Source organism: Carcharodon carcharias, chromosome 14 (genome assembly GCF_017639515.1).
Source record: "Carcharodon carcharias isolate sCarCar2 chromosome 14, sCarCar2.pri, whole genome shotgun sequence".
Taxonomy (NCBI): domain Eukaryota; kingdom Metazoa; phylum Chordata; class Chondrichthyes; order Lamniformes; family Lamnidae; genus Carcharodon; species Carcharodon carcharias.
Window position 1 is genome coordinate 106,835,028 of NC_054480.1, and position 27,177 is coordinate 106,862,204.

The following is a 27,177-nucleotide window of genomic DNA, read 5'->3' on the forward strand; positions in this document are numbered from 1 at the left end:
TACTTAAGTACCTTATCGAACACTTTTTGAAAATCCAAATATATTACATTTACTGGTTCCCCTTTACCTATCCTGCTTGTTACCTGCTCAAAGAACTCTAATAAATTTGTCAGGCATGATTTCCTTTTCATGAATCCATGCTGACTCTCCATGATAAGATTATGTAATTCTGAATGCTCTGCTATTACATCCTTTACAATAGACTCCAACATTTTCCCAATGACCGATGTTAAGCTAGCTGACCTATAGTTACCTGTTTTTTGTCGCCCTCCCTTTTTGAATAAGGATGTTACATTGGCCATTTCCCAATCCTCTGGGACTTTTCCAGAATCTAAGGATTCTTGGAAGATTACTACCAGTGCATCCACTATCTGTGTAGCTACTTCCTTTAATATCCTAGAATGCAACCCATCAGGTCCAGGGGACGTATTGGCCTTTAGCCCCATTAGTTTCCCTAGTGCTTTTTCCCTAGTGATAGTTATTGTATTTATTTCCTCCCCTCTTTTGCCCCTTGATTATTTAGTATTAGAATGCTATTAGTATCTTTTCAGCAAGATGGCCTTTTAATGAGCATACATGACATGCTAATGCATGCAAAAGAGCTTCCTGACATTGTTCACCGGGAATCTCAACTCACCTTTGACCCTCCTTTAAAGCCCCGAGAACAGAATTACTGAAGTTCATCCCAATGTCAGGAAACTGATTCTTGGTCTCACCAAATTAAGTTCCCCTGCCCGCCTCCTGGAGGGACAGGAAGATTCGGCCCACAGTGTTTTTCATGACCATTGGACATCTCAAAGCGTTTTTCAAGTAATGAGGTACTTTTTGAAGTGTAGGCACTGTTATAATACAGGAAATGTAGCAGCCAATTTGCAAGCTCCCACACACAACAACGTGACAATCAGCAGATACTCAGGTTTTTCTTGCGATGTTAATAGTCAAATATCTCACCTGGGTGATGATGCCTAGATACAAACATATGAGACTTAGGCCAGAGCAAGAAAAACCCAAGGGATATCAGAGTTAGTGAGTTAAGCAGAAATCATATGTTAATCTTTAAGAATAAGTTAGATAGGTGGCTAAAGGATAAGGCTAGAAAGGTTATATGGGAATAAGGTAGGTACTTGGGGCTATTTATTTGCAGGATTAAATCCAACACAAATTGCTTGAGCAGAATGATTGTTTCAGTGGAATTTTGCACAACTACGCTGGGGTTTGCTCAGCTTCTGCAGCCGGCTTCAAACCTACAGTTTTCAGACTTGGAGGAGAGGGTGAGCCAAGCTGAACGTCTGAGAACATTTTCAGCAAAAGGTGAATTTGAGCAGTGAAGTGCACAGGCCTTTTGGGAGATTGGACGCACAAGTTAAGAGCAAGCGAGTAGTCACTCAACCTAGACAGGCAGCTGAAAGGTTCTGGCCTCCAGACATGTCTCAGTGCCACATGTCAATAATTCTTAGCAAAAGCAGTTTGGATAATTTCAATTCTGTCCCCAATGAGCATCCCACAGGCCATAAGTTCAAAATGCACTATTTAAGCAGCATCTTACCCATAAGCACAGAAGGCCAAGGAAATGAGTGGGTGTAGCAGATAAAGATTGAGACATGCTGTCTGGATGGAGATACAAACATGTATTAAGTGTCAGCCATGGATTGCTTGAGTCTCAAGTTTGAACAAATCATCTAGACCGATATTCCACTACGGCACAGGAGGTGCTATGTTGCCAGAGGTGCCTTCTTTCAGGTGAGATGTTAAACCGAGGTCCCATCTGCCCTCTCAATTCGATCCTAGAATCAAAGAAAGTTTACAGCACCGAAAGAAGCCACTTGACCCATTGTGTCTGCACCAGTCGAAAAATGAGCCGCCCAGCCTAATCCCACTTTCCAGCATTTGGTCCATAGCCCTGCAGGTTCCGGCACTTGAGCTGCATATCCAGACACCTCTTAAATGAGTTGAGGGTTTCTGACTCTGCTACCCTTTCAGGCAATGAGTTCCAGCCTCCCACAAGCCTCTGGCTGTGAGAAAACACTTTTCCTCATCTCCCCTCTAATCTTTCTACCAATCACTTTAAATCTATGCCCCCTAGTCACTGACCTCTCTGCTAAAGTAAATAGGCCCTTCCCATCCACTCTATCCAGGCCCCTCACAATTTTGTACATCTCAATCAAATCTCCCCTCAGCCTCCTCTGTTCCAAGGAGAACAACCCAGCCTATCCAATCTTTCCTCATAGCTGCAGTTTATCAGTCCTGGCAACATCCTCGTAAATCTCCTTCTACCCTCTCTAATGCAATTACATCCTTTCTGTAATACGGTGACCAGAACTGCACACAGTACTCAAGTTGTGGCCTAACTAATGTTTTATGTAGTTCCAGCATAACCTCTCCGTTCTTATATTCTATGCCTCAGCCAATAAATGAAATAATTCCATATGCCTTCTTAACCACCTTATCAACCAGTCCTGCTACCTTCAGGGATCTGTGGACATTCACTCCAAGGTCTCTCACTTCTCTACACCTCTCAGTATCCTCCCATTTATTGTGGCATCCTTTGTCTTGTTTAACCTCCCCAAATGTATCACCTCACACTTCTCTGGGTTGAATTGCATTTGCCACTTTTCTGCCCACCTGACTAGATCTGAAAAGATCTCATGGCATTATTTTGAAGAAGAGCAAGGGAGCTCTGCCTGATCTCCTGGTCAATATTTATCCCTCAAACATCATTAAAAGCGGATCATCTGATCATTCCCAGAAGGCAAAAAACAGTTCGGACCAGTATCCTTACTTCTCAGTTTTTACTGTTTCTTTTCCTTCTGGGTTCTCGCTTGCTGTTTATGACAGCGGCATGCAAATTGGCTGCTGCATTTCCTGTATTATAATAGTAGTTACATTTCAATTAGGACCTCATTGGCTGTAAATAGTTTTAAGAACTTTTGAGGTCACAAAAGGTGCATTAGAAGTACAAGTCTATATACCTACATAGCTACACAGAGCACAAGGGGGTTGAATTTTTTTTTTTGTGTACACTAAAGGCAGAACCTCACTTGGGCCTCTTTTCTTAGATAAGCAATTTGAGTGTCAAATTGACAGAACACTCTGGTGGCTCGGTCCATAACTGGTCTGACCACTGTGGAACTGAGCCATTTATACTAGGACGTTCCCAACTCCAATTACTGACCTTAAGTCAAAATGTTCTTGGCTGTCCATCTAGTCCTGCTAAAATATGTACATCAGTAGACATTAGCTGAAGGCAAGATTGGACTAAACCTTGATTCACTCCATGCTTGTATAGCCTGTAAACTCTCACGGTGCAGGCCAACAGGTGATGAAAGATGAGATTTCAGAGTGCATTGTAGCATGACTCAGCTTCTTCATACTTAATCAATGAAGATTAGCTTTGCCGAAGACAGATGGTGATAATGCAGATTTCACTGTAGTCATTGACAGATATGTAGAACTGTTAAAGAGATTCATCGCACTGTAGAAGGAGAGGCAAAATGAATTAAAAGTGCCTGGAGAATCAGGATACTTTATGGACGTCATGAAGCTCTGGACCAGCACCCTGAATGATATTAGGAGCTTTAAGAATGATATATTTGCTCATTCCCGCCCTCTGAGTCAGGAGGTCACGGGTTCATACCTTATTCCGGGACTTGAGTTCTTAGTCTAGACTGACAGTTCAGTGCAGTGGTGAAGGAGTGCTGCACAGTCGGAGGAGTCATCTTTCATAAGTGACGCAATGCCAAAACCCTGGCTGCTATTCAGCTGGACACAAATTATTCCATCAATGAGAAAAGAGCAGGAAATTCTTCTGGAATTCCAGCTGACATTTGACAGGAGATGGAGCTGAGGTTTAAAATCTCATATGAAAGACAATACAAAACAATACAGTAATCCCAATAAGTTCAGCATTTGTAGCTCCTAACTCACCATCAATATCACAGCAAGGTGTTCAATGTTGCAGCCATCAGTTTTTGGCTGCTCTCATATTTCTTTCAGCCAGATTACAAGAAAGCAAGTTTTGAGGTGGCTCATTTCACAGGTCTCTGACATTGTTATCATGATAACAGAGCCATAAACAACATGCATTTATATAGCACCTTTAACAAAGTAAAATGTCACAAGGCACTTTGCAAGAACACAATAAGACAAAAATTGACAGCGAGGCGAAGAAGAAGCCACTTGGAGAGGTGACCAAATGCTTGGCCAAAGAGATAGGTTTTGAAGAGTGTCTTAAATGATCAGGGAGAGATGTAGAGTTTTAGGGAGGGAGTTCCATAGCTAAGATCACAGACAAATGAATATATGGTGATGGTGAGGCAAAGGGAATGAGGGATGGACAAAAGGTCAGATATAGAGAAATACAGGATCTTGGAGGGCTATAGGAGGTTACATAGATAGGGAAGGGAGAGCTCGTTTTAGAATATAACTGTAGGGGTTCTGGCCCTTCATGAGCTTGGCTCAGTTCACAGTACCATGCCTCTGGTTTATAAGGAAGAAGGCACAATTTTAAGTGCTTAGGCTTGCGAACTAGACTGACACTCAGGTGTACTACTGAAGGTGTGCGCACTGTTGAGATGTCCAATCTTTCAGATGAGGCATGAAACTGGGACCCTCCCCGTTCAGGTGAATGGAAATATCATCCACGACAACACAAAGAGCAGGCAGTGTTCCCAGTGCTCTGGCCAACATTACTTACCCAAACGATCATTCATTCCAAATGCTGCTTGTAGTACTTTCTGTGTGCAGATTGGTTTAGTCAAGTATTCTGGACTGTTACTGATCGGAGTAAGTAGCTATATCAACAAAAGCCCTGTTTAGTGGAAAAGATGTAAAAATGCTTTTAGGGTTATAAAAGAAAGCAGCAGATAGGAATATTAATACAGTACTGTATTCTTTCCCTTTGTGGAACACTAAGCACAGTTTCACTTATTTTCTGTGCTGAGTTGATAGGAGAACAATGGTAGCCTGTTGCTAACTGTCATCTTTCAGGTCAAGGTCTTGAGAAATATTGTCTTGGACAAAACAGCTTGGCCTGATGTGAATGAAAAATCCCTGCAAAGTTTCCCTGCTTCATCTCAAGAATAAATTTAATTTCAGACAAGGCTACCAGTAGGTGGCACTTCCTTGTCACTGGAAGTTGGCATGTTATTGGCACCCTGTGTCTCCATGCCTTTAGGATGGCACAGGGGTGGTCATGAATGACATTAGGTCCCCACAGTTAGAAAACTGACTGCCCATAGAAAGGTTTCGCATTGCATGTTGTGCAGCTGATCTCTGTGGGGTATTGCTGTTGGCCTCAGAGTGATGGGTGAAAAAGTAGCCAGGGTCCACAAGGCCTCTTGACACTTGAATACCCTGCTGACATTCCCTGTCCGGACAACCTAGGATCTATAACACCTGAGGAAAACGGGGAAATTGGTGGTAAAATAAAACTTTATAAATCAATGTTTCAATCACGTTTCCACAGATGGTCGATAAGTACCTCTACAGGTTTATGTGCTTAGCGATGATTAATAAGAGCCATTTAACACACCTACCCCAACCCAAACTCCCCTAAAATTAAGCCCTTTCTACCTTTGTGCAAGTAATAGCCACTTAGTTCAAGGGCAATTAGGGACGGGCTTGAAATGCTTGCCTGGCCACTGAGGCCCACATCCCATGAAAGAATAAGGAAAAGATTCACTCTAGACTGAAAAACTGGGTGACTGAATGCTTACAAATGCAAAGTACTGCGGATGCTGGGAATCTGAAATAAAAACCAAAAAATGAAATGAAGGTCAATTGTTCATGAAACCAATCAGCCCTAAAGTTGAACAGCATCAAGGCATCACTGTTGTCATGGGGAATGTGTCGCAACTGACCTATCATGCAATTAACAATGCGAAGATCTCCCAATTAAACAAGCTATACATGTTACCTTGCCAATGGTGGAGCCATAGTCAAAAAGAGGATGAGGTGACAAAAGCAACCTTTCTGTGGAGGCTAAATATGATCAAGTATCTTAAAATTGAGTGCTTTCTCTTCCTATCCAATTTTTCCTCTCTTCCCCCTTCAGTCTCTCTGCCTAACCCCCAAGACAGTTCACAGCAGAGGCAAATCATCCTAAACAAGGTGCAATCAAACATCAGGTGAGGATTGCATTTGACAGTCGATTTGTGTGAATCTCTTCAAATACCAATGAAGATGTGATGTGTGTTGAGCGGGCATTTATGCCTGTACAAACTTTAGCCAACTTTGCGTAGGCAATGCTCAATCTATACCCTTCTCCCACTTTCACTTCAAGGGGGAGCCTTACAAAGAGCAAATGCACTGGGCCAACTCCTTAATTAAAGTAAAAAAAAAATTTGCATTTTATTTAGCACCTTGCACGATCTCAAGACATTCCAAAGTGTTTTGTAGCCAATTAAGTACTTTGTGAAGTTTACTCACTGTTTATAACATAGGGAACGCGGCAGCTAATTTGTGCACAGCAAGTTCCACAAATAACAACGTGAAAATGGTCAGATAATTGGCATCAGTAATGTTGGCAGAGAGGTAGTTATTGGGCAGGGCTCCACTCTTCTTCAAAAGAGTGGCTTATGACTGCTACATCTGCATAGAGAGATAGGGCTTTGTTTTAATGTCTCAACGGAAAGGTGGCATCTCTGACAATGCAGCACCCAAGTGTTGGCCCAGATTATGTGCTTCAATTTCTGCAGTGAAACTTGAACCCAAAACCTCAGAGGTGAAGGTGTTACCCACTGAGGCACAGTTGGCAGATTTCTGCACCACTTCCTTACTAAGCCTAACCAGCTGTAGCCTCCATAAAATCTACCTGGTCTAGAACTCTGCTGTTCACTAATGGTAAGTCACCCTCACCAATCAACCCTGTCTTGCTGCCTTCCACTGATCTCAAAATCCTCATATTTTTCCATTGCCTCAGTCCACCAACATCAACTTGCATTTATATAGCACCTTTAACATAGAACAACATCCCAAAGCACTTTGTGGGAATGTCATCGTACAATAACCGACACCAAACCAAAGAATGAGATATCATGAGCAGTGACCAGAAGTTTGGGCAAAATGGTGGCTTTTAAAGAGGGTTTTAGTGAAGGAGAGCATCTCACCTCAAATTCTTCTCTCTTCTAATTCAGGTTTACTACACTTTCTTTTGCTCTTCCATTTTTTGGAAGACCTTTCAGCCATCTCAACTCCACACACTGAAACTCTCCTGCCTTGCCACATCTCTTTCCATTTTGAAAAGCCTCCTTATAGCAACCTCTGATTACATCATTAGTCACCTCCCAACTCTCTTTCTTCATAGAAATTACACATGAATATAGACTGTTGGGCTCAACCTTGCTGGTGTTCATCATTTACATAAGCAGTTCTCCTAATCCTTACTCCTGTTTGGGTCCAATTTATAAAAAGCATCCAAGTCTCTCTCTTCTCAGGCCTAACCTCAGAAAATCAGCTCTAGCTCCATCAATGTTGCACTTCTTTTTCCATTTCCCATACTTGTCATCCCTGTGGCACTGTCATGTTGCCAATTAGTGCCAAATTGGAGACAGTTCTTGTAATATAGCCCAAGTCCACTAGAACTAGATTAAAACTACCCAATTTTTTTTCTTTATTCTTACATGGGATGTGGTCATTGTCTATCCCTAACTACCTTTGAACTGAGTGGCTTGTTGGGTCATTTCAGAGGGCAGTTAAGAGCCAACCACACTATTATGGGTCTAGAGTCACATGTAGGCCAGACTAGGCAAGGATGGCAGATTTCCTTCCCTAAAGGGCATTAGTAAACCAGATGGGTTTTTACAACAATCAATGATAGTTTAATGGTCACCATTATGGAGACTAATTTTCAATTCCAGATTTATCCCGTGGTGGGATTTGAACCCATGTCCCAAAAGCACTAACCTGGGGCCTTTCGGACTACCAGTCTAGTGACATTACCACTATGCCACAATCACCCCTACCAATCCCTAAAGCCAGCAGAGGACTTTCAGCCCATCAGTAAGAGCTGGATTTGAACCCAGCTCCCAGAGGGAAAAGGTCAAAGTCGCTAGGCAACCCAATTTCCAGGTCCTTTTTGATAGTGAGAGCATAAGAATGAGTTCCCCTTTCCATTAGATACATTTCCTGCAAAAACACCTTTAGACTGCAGAATTAAATAGATGAGACTCCCTGACTGCTGTTCCAGAGGCAGTGCTATTAAATGGCTTCGCTTCAACTGCTGGGGCTATTTAGATACTGTTCTTGCACCATTTGGAGGCTGGTAGTTCGAGGGTCATGCAGCTGAGTGTCATGTAAAAATGTCAACCGTCACCTCCACCTTCAATATACAATCATTTCCTTGGGAATTGGGGTGGGGGTAGTGGGGTGGAGAGGAGGGATTAGGGCTGCATTCTGTAGTCCTTGCAGGCCATATAGCTCTTGCTCGAAAAGCTTCCCATCAGCGGTGGAAGGGTGAGAATTCCAGCAGCCACATTCTCTATTAATAGTTGCAGACAGTGATTTTTCACATGTTAAAATGTTATTTCAGCAGTTATTTAAAGGGCTGTGCACCATCTTTGGTGCTAATGACCTCAGGTGATGCAGACAAGCTTCCTAAGTAATCTTGTGCAGAAAGGCAAAAGAGTGGGACAATTGATAGAGACATCAGCAACTCTGAGGGCCTGCGGTGACGGGGCAGCTCATGTTCCTCTCCAATAAAATCAGGAGACGTGCAAGATGTGGTTTATAATCTTTGGAACTTGAAATGCCTTTGAAGTGGAGTTAACTGGGTGGCGCTGTGGGCAAGAAACTTGTCTATCCAGTTTTAGCACCATCCCAATTCAGAGGGTAAATGCTGATTCTAAGGGCCTGATGCGACTTGGGTTTGGGCTATGTTGGCCCAGTTCCTAGTGGGCATGGCCCATAGCATCAAATGGTCCTTAATCCAGCACTTAATTGGCTATCCCACTCAAAGAGGCCACAGGATGGCTGAGTTGGGAAATGGGAAAGGTATCACAATCATGTAACAATGGAGGTTCTTCTAAGGTTAAAGTTGCTTCCCTACTTATAGTCTATGAGCTTGTCGAAACTCTGTGTTAAGTTTGCACATGAGCAATGGCCACTTGTCCTAAGTGTCCCTGCAGAAACCATTGTTAATTGTATATTAATTGTATGCAGATGGTGGGCATTACCCAGTCTGGCCTATATGTGACTTCAGACCTGCAGACACTGAAACAGCGCAACAAGCTACTGGGTTGTATTCAAGAAGAGGGATCACCGTCACCTTCTCAAAGGCAATTAGTTATGGGCAATAAATGCTGGCCTTGCCAGTGATGCCCACATGCCATGAATGCATAAAGTAATAAAAATATACCTCAGGTCAGGATTTACATTCCTGTTAGCTATCTAATCATCTCTTCTGAGCAACTTAGAGGTATGGGCATTGAGTGATGCCCAGAATCGGAGTCAGCTGTTATGCCAGCTACAATTGAACAGTCTATCTAGATATATACGAGGAATGGTCACCTGTGTAAAATACCAAATGACCACCAAAGCCTTGCGTAAACACAGTCATTAAGTCATCATCATCATCATCATCATGAGAAATGGAATAAACTAAAGATTCAATAAAAAAGTAAAACGTCTAACTTTGCAAAGAAGAAATGATGCGAGAAAGAATAATGTTCAGATAAATGAGACAACCCATAAAGAGATGTATATGACTGAAAGGGTTGATAGTGTAGAACTTGATGATTTAGATAATCTGGGGTGGATGGGAACCCAGAGGGTAGGTGACAACATATTATCTTATTGCAACATCCAATCGCATACATTGCTTTCGAAAGTAAAGGATCTTATAGTCATCTGCTTCCCAACAAGCTAAGCATCCCCTTACAGTGCCAATGACCTGATCTCGGAATATAGCAGTCACACCCTCCCCTCCACATCAGCACAGGCCATTGACAAAACCTGAAATGGTGACGAAAAAGTACAGATGGGCAACCAAGTTTTTCCAAACTTCAAGCTGCTTGTATGACATTTTCTATTCATTGCCGATCAATCCTCCAGTGTACCTAGCTCAGGGGGCTCCCTCCAAGCTGACAGGCATCCATACTGACACCTGTGACTCTCTTGTAATCCTCCTCAAAGCTCTGCGTTGGAAATGGCTGCTTCAGCCAACCAAGAGACAGGGCAGTGACTCCTCCACCAATGGGCACTGACAGCAACTAGGACAGCTGGGAGGAAAAGTCTGAGATGATAATTGAGCCAACTCAATAATAGAAGGAGCATCATGAAGAGCAGAGAACGTCAAAACAGTCTCAGTCACAGAATCCAGGAGTAGAGGCTTGGCAGAAAGAGCCACTTCTGGTTAGCTGTGGGATTGATTTCTTAAGGATAAAATTCCAAAGGCTACATGAAGTATCTGGTATGGAATCCAGCTCCTGGGACACCACATCACTGCCAATCCCCCTACACTATCTCCTCCCACCACCTCCCCTAATGAGCAGAAGCTGCAGCTCTTTGAATTAATGTACTAAGTCTTCCAGACCATTTTTTTTGGCTGCTTCTGGAGAAGATCAGCTTACCCAGGAGCCATGCAGGTAAGGAGTCTCTAGAGATGCTGGAGGACTGGCACCTGCTGACAAGTACTTCATGGAGAATCCATGGGAGATGAAGCCAGCCAGAAAGAAGTACCCTTTTCCTTGGTGATGCTATTTGTCACCGAGAAACAGAAATCTCCTGTGGCGTTCCCCAATGACAATAAAATGATGATGAAAATAATAGTCAATGATGCCCAGCCAGACTCACAGTCAAACAACTGAGGCATTTTTCTGTTGTGGGCTTCATGATTTGAGTACAATAAAATGTGGACTTTCCTAATTTTGAGGCACAGCTGCATGTAACAGCATCAAGATAGACCACCCAGCTCTCCTTGGGGCAGTGGGTGGAGCTTGGTGGGTGGAGGAGTTCCCTACAGACTTATTTTCATGTTGCCTTCTGGGATTGCCACAGGAGGTTTCTTAGTTTCCAGGTGGCAAGCACCTGTCACCTTCTTTCTGGCTGGCTTCCATTTCCCAGGAGTCCTTAAGTACCTGCCAGCACCACTGCATCTCCAGAGACTCCAGGTCTGGATGGCTGTTTGATGAGGAGATCGTCTCCAGAAGGCATAACAATCAAATTTTGGAACTCCTATAGTAAATTCTACTTGAACAAAAGAAGCACAGCATAAAATGGCAACTAATACTGCAAAGTCATAATGATCTAGGAAACTGGGTGTGACTAAACTTATAGGATTGGCCAGGAGAAGTTCTGACAGAAGAGAATCCAGCATATTGTTGGAGGATCAGGTGCACAAAGCAAGAGCTATCACTGTGGGATTTACCACCGACGGGGAATACCCAGTTTTATAAAGGGAAGCAAATGAAGATGGATGAGAGATTGTGAGATATTTTATTCTGTAAGCCCAGATGAGACAGCCTTTTAAATTACGGACTCTTAGACTTTCCCTACGGCATAATAGTCAAAAGGAACACTGCTCCATTGGACTGAGACCTGTAAATTGGACAGAGTTGGCTGTGACAGGTTTGTTGAAGCAGTGAATCCATTCCACAGTCCGTGTATTTCACTGATCTGCAACACTATATCACAGACAGGACACCTCTTAAAACAGCTCATCCTCTCTCAGCACATCTAGTATTTGTCTGTGAATGTGTTATTACATTATGTTTCTTCTCTTGCTTCCCTTCCAGCCTGCACACAGTTCCACAATAAGGTGATAAATACCAGCAATGGCCTTTGGGGAAGGTTAGCAGAGGCAAAAAATTGACTAATTCAAGATGCAGCTGGATGCTGTGATGGGGGATTTTACAGAGGGGCAATGTAGATGGGTCAAAGAAGCTGCTTCACCTGCACCTAGCTTTGTTGGCTCCTCCACACCTCATTCAAAAATCTTCATACGTAAGGCATGCTAGTGAGTGGCAGCTACTTGACTGGTTCATAGGCTCTCTTTCTGCTGCAACATCTCTTGTTTTTCTCTCTTTATTAGATAACAAAAGATTACATGCCACTATTTGAAAGAGGTGCAGAGGAGGTTCCCTCCAGTGCACTGGCCCTTATTTATCCCTCAGTCAACATCACTAAAAAAAGGTGATCTGGTCATTATCACACTTCTGTTTTGAAGAGCTTCCTGCGCTCAAAATGATGCCGCATTTCCTACATTTCAGCAGTAATGACACTTCAAAAATTGTTTAATTGGCTGTAAAGCATTTTCTGATGTCCTGAGGATGTGAAAGGTGCTATACAAATGAACGTCTCCTTTGCTGAATGTTTTCCATGTGTTGAAATTAAGAGTCTTCATTTCTTCTGTTACTCGAAACTGTGGAACTCCTCACCTCCCACAGTCTTCTTTTTCTTCTCCTGAAATCTACAGATTTTTATAAGCCAAATTTGGCATCATTATTTCACATTTAACCTCGTAGGATCATAGAAAGTTTACAGCACAGAAAGAGGTCACTTGGCCCATTGTGTCTGCTCTGGCTGAAAAATGAGCCGCCCAGCCTAATCCCACTTTCCAGCATTTGGTCTGTCCTGCAGGTTCTGGCACTTGAGCTGCATATCCAGACACCTCTTAAATGAGTTGAGGGCTTCTGCCTCTGCTACCCTTTCAGGCAGTGAGTTCCAGACCCCCACAATCCTCTGGGTGAAAAAAATCTTTGATCATTTCCCCTCTAATCTTTCTACCAATCACTTTAAATCTATGCCCCATAGTCACTGACCTCTGTGCTAAAATAAATAGGCCCTTCCTGTTCACTCAATCCAGGCCCCTCACAATTTTGTACGTCTCAATCAAATCTCCCTTCAGCCTCCTCAGTTCCAAGGAGAACAATCCCAGCCTATCCAATCTTTCCTCATAGCTGCAATTTTCCAGTCCTGGCAACATCCTCGTAAATTTCCTCTGTACCCTCTCTAATGCATCATCTTCTACCTACTCTGTTGACCTTGGTGGTGTCCTGCACTGTGGGCCTGAGGCCTTAGCCTGGGCATCTCAATTTAAAACAATCACAAGATCTCAGCTTGATTATCCAGTAATTGCAGAATGGTATTTATTTTATTACAGTGTAAGTACCACAATCTGCTCAGTGAGACTCTGAAATCCATCAGGGAAAGCTGATTGGACACTGAGGTAATGAATTGGGATTAGAATGGATGATCCTGGCTTTCTGACACAGGGTCAGAGGCCAAAGAACTTTACATTATCACTAGGAAGGGAGCATATTAGGTCAGCATTGGACACTGAAAAATTGTTTTTTCTGCTTAAAGGATTTAGGAAAAATAAATCACTGTCAGTTTATCAAATGTAAGCACAAACTACACAAATATGTAATCCTAGTGAGTGTGGGATAATTAAAAAAATTAAATTAAGGATTTATGACTGAAGTGCTCTCATATTTCCTGGAAAATCAAGTTTCACTCACAAGAACCTTCAGGGTGGGTGGAGAGATGAGCACCTCATCTTACCCACAGGTTTCCAGGGAATGGGCTAAAGGAAAGGGAAATGGGGTGAGGGTAGACCAATATCGCTCTTTGTCTATCCTATCATCGAGCCACGAGTGTCACCTAATCTGATTAGACTAGATGGCTCACACAGAGGAAGACACCAGCACAGTAATAATGGGCCGAATGGCCTGTTTCTGTCCTGTAACCTACTTCTTTGACCAAGCTTTTGGTCACTTGTGCTGATGTCTCTTTATGTGGCTTGGTGTCAATTTTTTGCCTGATAACGCTCCTGTAAAGTGTCTTCAGGGTGTTTATACCACATTAAAGGCAGCATAAAATGTAATCCATTAGTACATATTTGGGGATCCTTTGGGGAGAGTAAATATTTTTGTATTGAATAATGAATAAAAAACTTCTGCCTAAAGAACAAAAAGAGGTGCCTGCGCATTGAGGATTGATCCAACATTTCAGGAAAGTCAGCATGGAGTACGTGCCTTAACCTTTCAATTTAAAAACAGACCATGAACAGACTGGAAGGAAGATCATTAGTGAGAAATCTCTGAACTGATTACTTTAAAAGGTACCTCCATGCTTGTTACCCGCTGCGCACAGAAAATCACATCCATTGTTTGTGGGAGGGGAGGATGTAATAATTAAACGTGTTTTCAGATGTTAATAGAACGGGAATAGGTCATTTGTATCACGGGAAGAGTATCATGAAGCAAAGGCAAGTAAATGGAGTTGTCTTGCAGGTTATCAATGACTTAACTGAATACAGTAAAATCCTGCCATTCGCGACCTCCTTTCGGGAGTTCGCTTATCCGCGCACGTCTTTGTACACCAGATCGCCCATAAGGGCCCAAATGTTCGCTTATCCGCAGTTTTAAGAATAAAACAAAGAAGTCAGCTTTAGAAAATGCTGAAGAAAAGAAAAAAACGCCTGAAGGAAATTTTTAAAATAGGAAGGTGTCCATGACATATTTCTTGCAGTAGAAAGTGCGCACTATGTGCACGTCCTCTGCCGTTGTTTGCATGCGAGTGTTCCTTGTTACTCTAATTTAATTCCTGATCACAATCCATCTCCACTCTTAAGTAAAGCACTGTATGTGAGACAATTTTTACATTGTTCTTGTCTTTTTAAACAATTTCTCCAGTAAATTTCTCTTCACTTTTATTAAGAACATAATTTTTATTGTCTTTGATCATTTATACAAGTCAAATTTTAGGATGACTGGAACCAATCTATTTGAGTCCTATTGTAAAGTATGTTTGTTGTTCGTGATTTTGCCGTTTGCGAGGTTTTGTGGGAACGTAACCCTGGTGAATGGTGGGACTTTACTATACTGGAGCAGGCACAAAGGGCTGAATGACCTACTCCTGCTGCTAATGTGCCAATATCTAGATGACCCCAAGTGGTGTAGTTGGACACTGGGCAGCCAGGAATATCATGGAAAAATGACCTTATTCCTATGGATTGCTTTTGAAATACCAGGCAGAAGAATGTCCCGTCAAATAATCACCAACTGATGGCACTTTCTAGGGAGCTTTGTACATCAATTATTCTGGGAGTGATGACACTGGACCTACTTAATGTCAAAATTTCAAAACCTTTCTCTAAGTGATGGAACAGTTGAATTCTACCCTCCATCCCCACCACCCACCCACTACACACTTGTGAATGGAACTCTTCAAGCCAGGTTTGATTCTCCTGTCCTTATTGAGTGAGTTAGCTGGGGCAGGAGTTGGGACTCTACAGTTGCTGGGTTAGGAGGGATTGGGCAAATCATACATAATGATTCCTGCTGAGTGTGCATAAATAGTGAGCCAAGATAGGACATGGGCAAGGCTGCGATGGGCCCCTCTCCACTCCAGGACTGATGGGTGCAGTTTGGGCTCTCGTATGACCAATGCTCACTTGGGCAAAGTCTTCCAAAAAGAAACCCTGCTTTCAGGAGAGGGGAGGATCGGGTAGAAGATAGAAACATTGCGATGGGGATTGGAGAGGGAGGGAGGGGAAAGAGTAGAGCAGCACTCTGTCCAGCCCGCCTCTCACCACACACTAAACACCAGTCTGAAAGCAGGGCTGAGCAAACTGGCACCGTGTTGATGCTTAGTTTTCTAGACCATATCTGGCACTATCATACAATAACCTCATCATTATGTCTTAGCTAAATAGGGGAGAGAGAGAGGGGGGAGGGAGAGAGAGAGGAAGAGGGAGAGGAAGAGAGAGAAAGGGAGAGGGAGAAAGGGAGAGGGAGAAAGGCAAGAGTGGGGAGAGACAGAGAGAGAGAGAAGCAAGAGGGATAGAAAGAAAAACATGTTCAACAACCATAACATTTACTTCTGTACTTTTCAATGTAAAATATCTTTCAAAATTTAATATTAAATTTTGCATTTCAAAAAGGTCACATTCTGAATGTTAGAAAGCAGATTCCAAACTGGAATACTGATAGGGCCCATAAAAGGCTTCCCAATAAATCTTCAGCTGGGATCAGAGATTTTAGATGGTTCAGATTAAAAATAACCAATTTGCAAACCTTTGTGCTGCAACCTATTTAATCATTCATCCAGCAACTCAAATCGAAAGCTGGGCTTCTCCTGGAAGTGATTAGACTTCTAATGTGAGCTGCTGCTCCAGCTGGCACCTGGCAGCTGCCACGAGATACGTTTAACGTGCTGTCCATTTGGCTTATTCTTAAAAAAGAAATGGGAAGTTGTAATGACTGAGGTAACTTTTTAAAAAAATGTTTATTGAAGTTCTGATCTTCCGTGTAAGTGCAGTGATCTGAACATATAGAACACACCAAAATATTACTCTGGTTCAAAACGTATCGTTCATTAAGACCACAAAGTCTGATTGGTGTAAACCCAGAGTTAATTGCTGGTGAGCAGAACTGTGGATTGGCAAATACTTGTAAATGTCTGATTATCCTTCTCTTTTGAAAAACGTTTGACATGTTAAGGTGCGATGTCTGAAGTATGATGAACTTGAGATGGAAAGAGTAATAGACAGCAGAATAGGTTGGGTCCATTGGAATTCAACAGACAGGGAGTGTTTAGTCTAAGAAAATCACAGGGAAAAGGAACCATCAGGAAATGCCATTGAAATATCGATTCCCATCTTTCAATTTTCTTCCATTCTTTCTGGAAGATGCTATTCTTTTTAGGTATTTTCTTGAGGCTCCCTGCAATCATGTTTAAGCAACCATTTTGTGCACACAAGCCTGAACTGAGAGCACTGTTTGACTGTGGAGGCACTTTCCCCCCCAGTTATCACTTAACATGAATGAGAAATAAGTGGGGAGTGGATTTTTCCCCCTTAACTATTCCAGGCAATTATAGCCCCCTGATCACTGCCTGCTCCAACATAGATCAAGAGGGAAACTTTATGACCTGCACCTCAGCGAGGGTATTTGGTGTAGAACCAAGAGAACAGTCCACTGGGATTCTACAATAGGAGTGAATCTTGAGCAGCGGTTCCACTGAAACTCTTATCCCTTATGATTGGAACAGATTTTTTGTTCCTATCTCTATTAATCAACATCACCAGAACAGATAATCTGGTCATTTATCATATTGCTCCTTATGGGAGCTTGCTGTGCCCAAATTGGCTGCCAGATTTCCTACATCACAACAATGACTACACTTTGGAAACACTTCCCTGAGTTGCAAAGCAATTTCAGCTGTCCTGAGGTCATAAAAGGCTTGACATAAAGGCATAGTCTTTCTGTTACCCTTTCATTTCTTCCTTTTATCATTTTACTTATTTTGGTCAATGCGTGTGTCCCACTGACTCTCTCTATCCCTCTAAGGTTCTTTCCATCTCTTCCCGAAAATACATTTTTAAACACAATATTTTCAAAATCCGAGTTCTGGAATAATAATTGAAAAAGCCCTTCAGGCTTTATTGAAAAGTACTTCATGTTCTTTCATCAGTAACCTTGCCTAGAAAAACAGAAAAAGAAATTTAATACTGAATTTCCTCTCAAGATCTGTGTGGGTGGGAGCTGGAAATAAGATGCAGAAAGATTCCTAGTGGCTGATCATGGCCTACATTTTGTTCCTCTCTCTCTGTTCTTCCCCGCCCACTCCAACCCACCAGCCCTCCCCCAACTGCAACACACCCCCTGAAGGCTCTGAATCATGTTGAGGGCCATCTGGGCTAGGATAATGCTCCATTACCTAACCCAACAGGCCATTCCATGGGAATTATGTGAGTCAGAGAGCAGGAAATATAACTAAGATCATGGAATCTTACAGCACAAAAAGAGGCTGTTCATCCCATCATGTCTGTGCTGGCCTGTTGTAAGACTGATCAACTGAACCCTACCTTAATGTCCACACGTTGTCATCCAGAAATAATGAAGAAACAATCATCGACCAAGGACAGGAAACAAGGTTGATTCTCCCTCCCCCACCACCAACACCATCATATCAGCAGAGAGCAACTGTGTTTTCCCTAATGCCACCCAAGCAGTGATCGGCCAGAACAAGAATAAAACCTGGGCCTTCCATATTCTTTAGGCATTAGTAACAGACTATGGTCATTGTGTAACACTATGTTCACTAACAAAATTCCATAGCACTATTCAAAAGGCTTATCTAGTCACTTGGCTAGCATCCAGCCTTCAATCAACATCAGGAGAACAGAATAAGCACTTTGTTTGTGGGATCTTGCAATGCACAAGGTGGCTGCCATGTTTACCAAAAGGAACGGTAACTTCACAAGAGTTATTAGTCGACTGCAAGGAATGGAAGGCATTGGGAGCATGTAAAACCAAGTTTTTCCACTTTCAGTCTCTCCTTTTTCCTATGATTTCACAGCCTTTTCAAACTCGAGCTTGCTGTCCCATTACTATCATTCTAGCTGCATTACCTTCTCTCATGATTCTTTCCATCTGTGGCGATGCTCCCAAATCAGCCTTGGGCTTCAATAAAGACAGAAGTGGCACTGGGCTAGTGATTGACCAAGTCCCTAGACTCTTCTGCTTCTCCAGCATTCAAGGATCTCTGCTAAGAGGCAACTGACACACCCCTCAATTATAAAGGATGCCTTTAAGTAATTGGCTGGTTCATAAAAACACAGTAGAATTCCAGGATTACTCAAAAAAACAAGACAGAGGCAAATTATCATCGGTGCTGCGATGAGTTTCTGCTGCATTTCCAGAGACGGAAATAAAACTGATACTCAAAACATCTCAAAATCAAGTAAGAGGTGTGCAATCACGGGATTTTACTCATTATGTATTAGCAACCTACAATTTTATTTAAATGTTTTGGCACTTGTCAGTGCTGTAAGAACCTGGTGTTTTTCCATCTTCTCCAATCCCAGATGAGGTTTGATAGGACAAGTTAGGAGCAGCTTCAACAATAGAATGAAACCACCAGCCTCATAAGAGTGCTCCCTACTGGACTCGTGTAATCCACACCCATGTGGGCTGGTCCCACGGGAATGCAGGCGCAGAATATGCAGACTTACAGGCACTTTTGTACAGTCATGGTAACTGGAGCCGGTGTAAAGTAAGGCTGCCCAAATTTGAGAGAAAGAGCAAGAGCAAGAGGGAAGGCAAGAGCGAGGGCGAAAAGGAACAAACTGAGAGAAACAGTGAGAAAATGCGAGATGATGGAAACATATGAGAGAGAGAGAGAGAGAGAAAGCGCGAGAGAGAGACAGAGATAGAGAGAGAGAGAGAAAGAAAGAAAAAGTGAGAGAGAGACAAACACATACACACAAAAAAGACAGAGACTGTACCCATCAGCTTAGCTGGATTTAAGCCCAGCTCTCAAGCTGAAAGTAAAGTGAACTAACCAATTACTCAATGCATACCTTCCCATTTTCATTTAAAATTTAATTATAATCTTCTCCGTCTGTTTAGGCCCTCCCCAACCCCCTCACTGTAGTATGCCAGAGACCACATGCAAAGGTACAGATCCCAGGCGCCGAGTAAGCAGTGCCAGAAGGTGCACAAGAGGAGCCGGCTTTATCTTCTAATGCTTTCCCTCCCCCGTAGTGAAGCAGCCAGCTTCTCATCATCATCAGACAGCAGGCATAAAGCCATGACCTACAGGTCCACAGTGCAAGGCACCGGACAGACTCTACCTGCTACACTGCCGACTCTCTCAAATGGAGGCTTTAACACCAACCTGCAAATGTTTCCACTTTGAGGGGAGACCAAAACTTGGGCCATACAAAAAAAGTCACCCATATATCCAACGGGGAATTCAGAAAAATATTCTTTATCTAGAGAACAGTAAGAATGTGGATCTCCTGATTGTAGTGAGTTGAGGCGAATGATGTACGTTAGAGGAAGCTAGTATAAGCCCATGAGGGAGAAAGTAATGTAAGGACACGCTCAATGAGGTGAGATGAAATATAGTGGGAGCAGGCTCATGTGCAGCATAGACAAGTTGGGCTGAATGGCCTGTTTCTGTGCTGTACACTCTTGGAGGTTTGTTTCTTTTCTCCCTCTTGGTCTTTGATCAGCACTTTAGTTTGTGCTCCTGTGGAATTGAAGATTAATGGAGTCTGGGATAATGAGTATCTGGAGTCTTGGCGCTCTTGCAATCTGCAAATATTGCTGAGCCGATGCCATCGGGTTGCCTGTACCGCTGGGTTTGTTACTGTTTGTGTGACAGAGTGACAGACGGTGACATGATAGCAGCACAGAGGATGTTCCAAAGGGTATTTGATCCTTATTAAGCTGATTAATGAGGTTTATTCTTCAAATGTCAGCAGCTGAATGTTTGGAAATAAATGATATTTATCTTAATAAAAGCATAAAGCAACAGGAGCTTGTGCACAATGCAGAACAGTGTCAGGATCAGCTCTAATGGGGATCTGATGAGGTCTGTACTTGCAGTCAATGAGGAGCATCAGCAGGAGTGGAGAGGCTGCTGCGTGCACACCAGGTTAGGAAGCAGCCCATTAACTATTGAGGCTAAGTTGTGCAGACTTTAATCATGGCTGGTATCAACAACAGCCTCTTAAATTGTGAGAAGCACCAACTTCTCATTTCACACCAGCAAGGGAAAAGAAAAGGCTTGAATTTATATAGCGCTTTACAAAAACACCAGACGTCTCAAAGCAATTGATAAAAACAAAAAACTGCAGATGCTGGAAATCCAAAACAAAAACAATATTACCTGGAAAAACTCAGCAGGTCTGGCAGCATCGGCGGAGAAGAAAAGAGTTGACGTTTCGAGTCCTCATGACCCTTCTACAGAACTGAGTGAATATAAAGAGAGGGGTGAAATATAAGCTGGTTTAAGTTGGGGGTGGGGGGGGGGGGGGGGGGGGGGGTGGGTGGTGGGAGAGAATTGGGGGCGGGTGGTGTGGTTTTAGGGACAAGCAAGCAGTGATAGGAGCAGATAATCAAAAGATGTCACAGACAAAAGAACAAAAGAACACAGAGGTGTTGAAGGTGATATTATCTAAATGAATGTGCTAATTAAGAATGGATGGTAGGGCACTCAAGGTATAGCTCTAGTGGGGGTGGGGTGGAAAGACTGGCAGGGCATAAAATATTTTAAAATAATGGAAACAGGTGGGAAAAGAAAAATCTATATAAATTCTTGGAAAAAACAAAAGGAAGGGGAAGAAACAGAAAGGGGGTGGGGATGGAGGAGGGAGTTCAAGATCTAGAGTTGTTGAATTCAATATTCAGTCCAGAAGGCTGTAAAGTGCCTAGTTGGAAGATGAGGTGCTGTTCCTCCAGTTTACGTTGGGCTTCACTGGAACAATGCAGCAAGCCAAGGACAGACATGTGGGCAAGAGAGCATGGTGGAGTGTTAAAATGGCAAGCGACAGGGAGATTTGGGTCATTCTTGCGGACAGACCGCAGGTGTTCTGCAAAGCGGTCGCCCAGTTTACGTTTGGTCTCTCCAATGTAGAGGAGACCACATTGGGAGCAAAGAATGCAGTAGACTAAGTTGGGGGAAATGCAAGTGAAATGCTGCTTCACTTGAAAGGAGTGTTTGGGCCCTTGGACGGTGAGGAGAGATGAAGTGAAGGGGCAGGTGTTGCATCTTTTGCATGGGCATGGGGAAGTGCCATAGGTGGGGGTTGAGGAGTAGGGGGTGATGGAGGAGTGGACCAAGGTGTCCCGGAGGGAACAATCCCTATGGATAGCTGCCAGGGGGGTGAAGGGAAAACGTGTTTGGTGGTGGCATCATGCTGGAGTTGGCGGAAATGGCGGAGGATGATCCTTTGAATGCGGAGGCTGGTGGGGTGATAAGTGAGGACAAGGGGGACCCTATCATGTTTCTGGGAGGGAGGAGAAGGCGTGAGGGCAGATGCGTGGGAGATGGGCCAGACACGGTTGAGGGCCCTGTCAATGACCGTGGGTGGAAAACCTCGGTTAAGGAAGAAGGAGGACATGGCAGAGGAACTGTTTTTGAAGGTAGCATCATCAGAACAGATGCGACGGAGGCGAAGGAACTGAGAGAATGGGATGGAGTCCTTACAGGAAGCGGGGTGTGAGGAGCTGTAGTCGAGGTAGCTGTGGGAGTCGGTAGGCTTGTAATGGATATTGGTGGACAGTCTATCACCAGAGATTGAGACTATCACAGCTACCTCGACTACAGCTCCTCACACCCCGCATCCTGTAAGGACTCCATCCCATTCTCTCAGTTCCTTCGCCTCCGTCGCATCTGTTCTGATGATGCTACCTTCAAAAACAGTTCCTCTGACATGTCCTCCTTCTTCCTTAACCGAGGTTTTCCACCCACGGTCTTTGACAGGGCCCTCAACCATGTCTGGCCCATATCCCGCGCATTCGCCCTAACGCCTTCTCCTCCCTCCCAGAAACATGATAGGGTCCCTCACTTACCACCCCACCAGCCTCCGCATTCAAAGGATCATCCTCCGCCGTTTCCACCAACTCTAGCATAATGCCACCGCCAAACACATCTTCCCTTCACCCCCACTGGTGGCATTCCATAGGGATCGTTCCCTCCGGGACACCCTGGTCCACTCCTCCATCACCCCCTACTTCTCAACCCCCACTGATGGCACCTCCCCATGCCCACGCAAAAGATGCAACATCTGCCCCTTCACTTCCTCTCTCCTCACCGTCCAAGGGCCCAAATACTCCTTTCAAGTGAAGCAGCATTCCATTTGCATTTCCCCCAACTTAATCTACTGCATTTGTTGCTCCCAATGCGGTCTCCTCTACATTAGAGAGACCAAACGTAAACTGGGGGACCGCTTTGCAGAACACCTGCAAGAATGACCCAAACCTCCCTGTCGCTTGCCATTTTAACACTCCACCCAGTTCTCTTGTCCACATGTCTGTCCTTGGCTTGCTGCATTGTTCCAGTGAAGCCTAACACAAACTGGAGGAACAGCACCTCATCTTCCGACTAGGCACTTTACAGCCTTCTGGACTGAATATTGAATTCAACAACTTTAGATCTTGAACTCCCTCCTCCATCCCCACCCCCTTTCTGTTTCTTCCCCCTTCCTTATGGTTTTTCCAATAATTTATATAGATTTTTCTTTTCCCACCTATTTCCATTATTTTTAAAACTTTTATGCCCTGCTAGTCTTTCCACCCCACCCCCACAAGAGCTGTAACTCTTTTGAGTACAAACCCGTTTCCATCTGTTTCAGATGAAGTTTCATTGTTTGCCATTGTGAGATTTGAACTCTTGATCTTGGGGTTACAAACCCAGTACCATAACCACTTGGCTATTTAGGCCAAGCCCCCCACAAGAGCTGTACCTTGAGTGCCCTACCATCCATTCTTAATTAGCACAATTCGTTTAGATAATATTCACCTCTGTGTTCTTTTGTTCTTTTGTCTGTGACATCTCTTGATTATCTGCTCCTATCACTGCTTGCTTGTCCCTACAACCACACCACACCAATCCCCAATTCTCTCTCCCCACCCCCGCCACCCCCAACTTAAACCAGCTTATATTTCACCCCTCTCCTTATATTCACTCAGTTCTGTGGAAGGGTCATGAGGACTCAAAACATCAACTCTTTTCTTCTCCGCCGATGATGCCAGACCTGCTGAGTTTTTCCAGGTAATTTTGTTTTTGTCTCAAAGCAACTTACAGCCAATGAAGTGCTTTTGAAGTGTAGTCACTGTTGTAATGTTGGAAATGCAGCAGCTAATTTACACACAGCAAACGCCCACAAACAGCAATGTGATAATGACCAGATAATCTTTCTTCATGATGTTGATTGAGGGATAAATATTGGCCAGGACACCAGGGATAACTCCCTTTCATTGAAATAGTGCCATGGGATCTTTCACATCCACCTGAGCAGGCAGACAAGGCTTCCAGTTTAACACTTCATCTGAAAGATGGCACCTCCAACAGTGCAGCATTCCCTCAGTACTGCACTGGAGTGCCAGCCTTGATTTCTGTGCTGTGAACCAAGGTTTGAACTCAAACCTTATGACTCAGGAGGTGAGAGTGTCACCAACTGAGCGAACGTGGATACTAGTATGACAGCAAAGATATAAAACAAGGATGCAACAAGTACACAATGGCACCTCTGACCCTCCATTTCCAGTTAAGAAAAGTGTTTCAAAACAAATTTTTCAGTGAAAGCTGAATGAGGAGGAATAGAGGAGGCCCAGCTCCAATTTAGTCTAGTTAATGTCATGGTGCAAAGTTACAACAGACTGTTCGGGTATCCAAGCCTATCTTTATAAAGAAAAATTTACAAAGCATCAGCTACTTAACTTTGAGAGTACCTCCAACCTTCTTGATAGAAACATGGAAATACTGGTAGAACATGCAGCCCCTGGAGCTTGTTCTGTTGTGTTGAGAAATGTTTCCTGATTTCACACCAAAATGGCCTAGCTCCAATCCATCACCCCTGTCCTCCCTGATCTACTCTGGCTCCCAGTCAAACAATGTCTTGATTTTAAAATTCTTATCCTTGTTTGCAAATCCCTCCCTGGCTTTGTCCCTCCTTATATCTCTAATCTCCCCTAGCTTCATGACCCTCCAAGATATCTGTTCTTATCTCATCCTGGTCTCTTGAATATCCCCAATTTTAATCACTACCATAGGCAGCCACGCATTCAGTTGCCTGGGCTATGAGCTCTGGAGATCCCCAGCACCACAGATGCCAGTCTTCAGCTAATTCGATTCCAGTTCAGTTTTTGGTCAATGGTAATTCCAAGGAGTTTGATAGTGGGGGATTCAGCAATGGTAATGCCATTGAATGTCATGGGGCGATGGTTAGATTCTCTCTTGTTGGAGATAGTCATTGCCTGGCACTTGCGTGACATGAATGTTATTTGCCACTTGTCAGCGCAAACCTGGATATTGTCTAGGCCTTGCGGCATTTGGATGTGGGGTGCTTCAGTATCTGAGGGATCGCGAATGGTGAACATTGTGAAATCATCAGCGAACTTCCCTACTTCTGACCTTATGATGGAAGGAAGGTCATTGATGAAGCAGCTGAAGATGTGGGCCTAGGACACTACCCTGAGGAACTCCTGCAGTGATATCCTGGAACTGAGATGATTGACCTCCAACACCCATAACCATCTTCCTTTGTGCTAGATATGACTCCAACCAGCGGAGAGTTTTCCCCCTGATTCCCATTGACTGCAGTTTTGATAGAGCTCCTTGATGCCACACTTGGTCAAATGCAGCCTTGACGTCAAGGGCAGTCACTCTCACCTCACCTCGGGAGTTCAGCTCTTTTGTCCATGTTTGAACCAAGGCTGTAATGAGGTCAGGAGCTGACTGACCCTGCTGGAATGCAAGCTGAGCATCAGTGAGCAGGCTATTGCTAAGCAAGTGCCACTTGATAGCACTGTTGATGACCCCTTCCATCACTTTCCTGATTGGGCAGTAATTGGCTGGGTTGGAACTGTCCTGCTTTTTGTGTAAAGGGCACACATGGGCAATTTTCCACATAGCCGAGTAGATGTCAGTGTTGTAGCTGTACTGGAACAGATTGGCTAGGGATGCGGCAAGTTCTGGAGCACAAGCTTTCAGTACTATTGCCGTGATATTGTCAGGGCCTTTGGCCTTTGCAGTATCCAGTGCCAAAAGCCGTTTCGTAATATCATGTGGAGTGAATCGAATTGACTGATGACTGGCATCTGTGATGCTTGGGACCTCTGGAGGAGGCCAATATGGATCATTCACCCGGCACTTCTGGCGGAAGGTTGTTGCTATTGTATCAACCTTATCTTTTGCACTGATGTGCTGGGCTCCTCCATCATTGATGATGGGAATATTTGTGGAGCCTCCTCCTTCAGTGAGTTGTTTAATTGTCCACCACCATTCACGGCTGGATGTGGTGGGACTGCAAATCTTAGATCTGGTCCATTGGTTGTGGAATCGCTTAGCTCTGCCCATCGCTTGCTGCTTATGCTGTTTTGTACGCAAGTAGTCCTGTGTTGTAAGTATCTTCACCAGGTTGATACCTCATTTTTAGGTATGCATGGTGCTGCTCCTGGTATGCCCTCATGCACACCTTTCAGAGATATGATTATGTTTCTCATGTACAACAGTGTCAGGGATATGATATAACACACCATGTGACATCTGTATGTTAACAATCTGAAGAAGGTGCCTGGATAGTGAAGATCTGTGTATACATGCAGAATCATCCTTGAGACCACATTATTGTGTTACTGATCCTGTCTAGACTGGCCAGTGCCTTGTGTATAGTAGTAGCTGTCACAGAGTTTAATAAAACAAAACATAAACAACCGTTGGTCATAATTTAACCCTGTGAGCCTGGATATCATTGTGCTGTCAATCTGCGCTGTGTATCCTCCCAGACCAATCTATTTCTCCTGAGCTTCTGGGCGCAAACCGAACACAGTGCTCCAGGTGGTGTCTGATCAAAGTTCTTTAAAACTGAAGCATCACTTCCTCAATTTTGAATTCCTAATCCCATTTGAGGTTGAGATTGTGGTCAAGGTCAACAATTGATTAGCCATTTTGATTTACTTTTGTATCTGTCTCTAGCTTTTCAGTGTATACAGTCTGTGAATGCTCCAATTGAAGAAGCACTGATCATAGAGGTACACAATTACAAAGGTTTACCATGTGATCGCCATATCCGTTAGCTTTTTGCTCCAATATTGCAGAATCAACCAGACTGCTCTGAATATGGGGAGAGCATTAAATACACCTTTTCTATTATACAGCTGTGTTAATATTGCAGTCTGTACAAGGGACTCAAATTGACCCTTGTACTGTGCAGTTAGTCTTTCTTGTGCAGGGGCACTTAACTCTGAGCACTCACAGACCAACAGTAACACTTTGGCCAATGTAGTGATGCCATGATGTAGCAGCATAGTGAAATAAGTGAGACACAGACAGAAAGGGAGAAAGAGGAGGAAAAAGAAAGAAAGAAAGAAAAAGAGAGAAAGAAAAAGAAAGAGAGAGAAAGAAAAAGAGAGAAAGAAAAGGAGAGAAAAGAAAATGAGAGAGAGAGCGAGAAAAGAGAGAAAGAAAAAGAGAGAGAGAAAGAGAGTGAGAGAGAAAAAGAGAGTGAGAAAGAAAAAGAGAGAGAGAGAGAAAACTTCAGCATGCTTGGCACCATAGTAGCAAGTGTCCCAATATCAACAAAAGCAGAGTGCAGGGACTGTTCTTTTCCAGCTCCACAAGAGCCAGAGACAGTTGCGAAACCCAGCTTCCTCGGTGACAGCCGCGTCCACCAGCTGCATAAGGAGGTGGGGTGGCCACAGATCGACGTAACAACAGCTTAAG

General features: G+C 43.6%; 1 protein-coding gene across 6 annotated transcripts in view; it reads right to left on the reverse strand.

Annotated features, from left to right (window-relative positions):
- Positions 1-27,177, reverse strand: part of LOC121286718 (receptor-type tyrosine-protein phosphatase delta-like) — a 471,126-nt gene that overhangs the window by 385,552 nt on the left and 58,397 nt on the right. For 5 of the 6 annotated variants that reach the window (XM_041203736.1, XM_041203735.1, XM_041203734.1 and 2 more), the window contains exon 2: positions 4,694-4,807. The exons of the other annotated variant lie outside the window; for it this stretch is intronic. The gene's annotated coding sequence lies outside the window, so the exon portion shown is untranslated. The remainder of the gene's footprint in view (positions 1-4,693; positions 4,808-27,177) is intronic. 6 annotated transcript variants of the gene reach the window in all.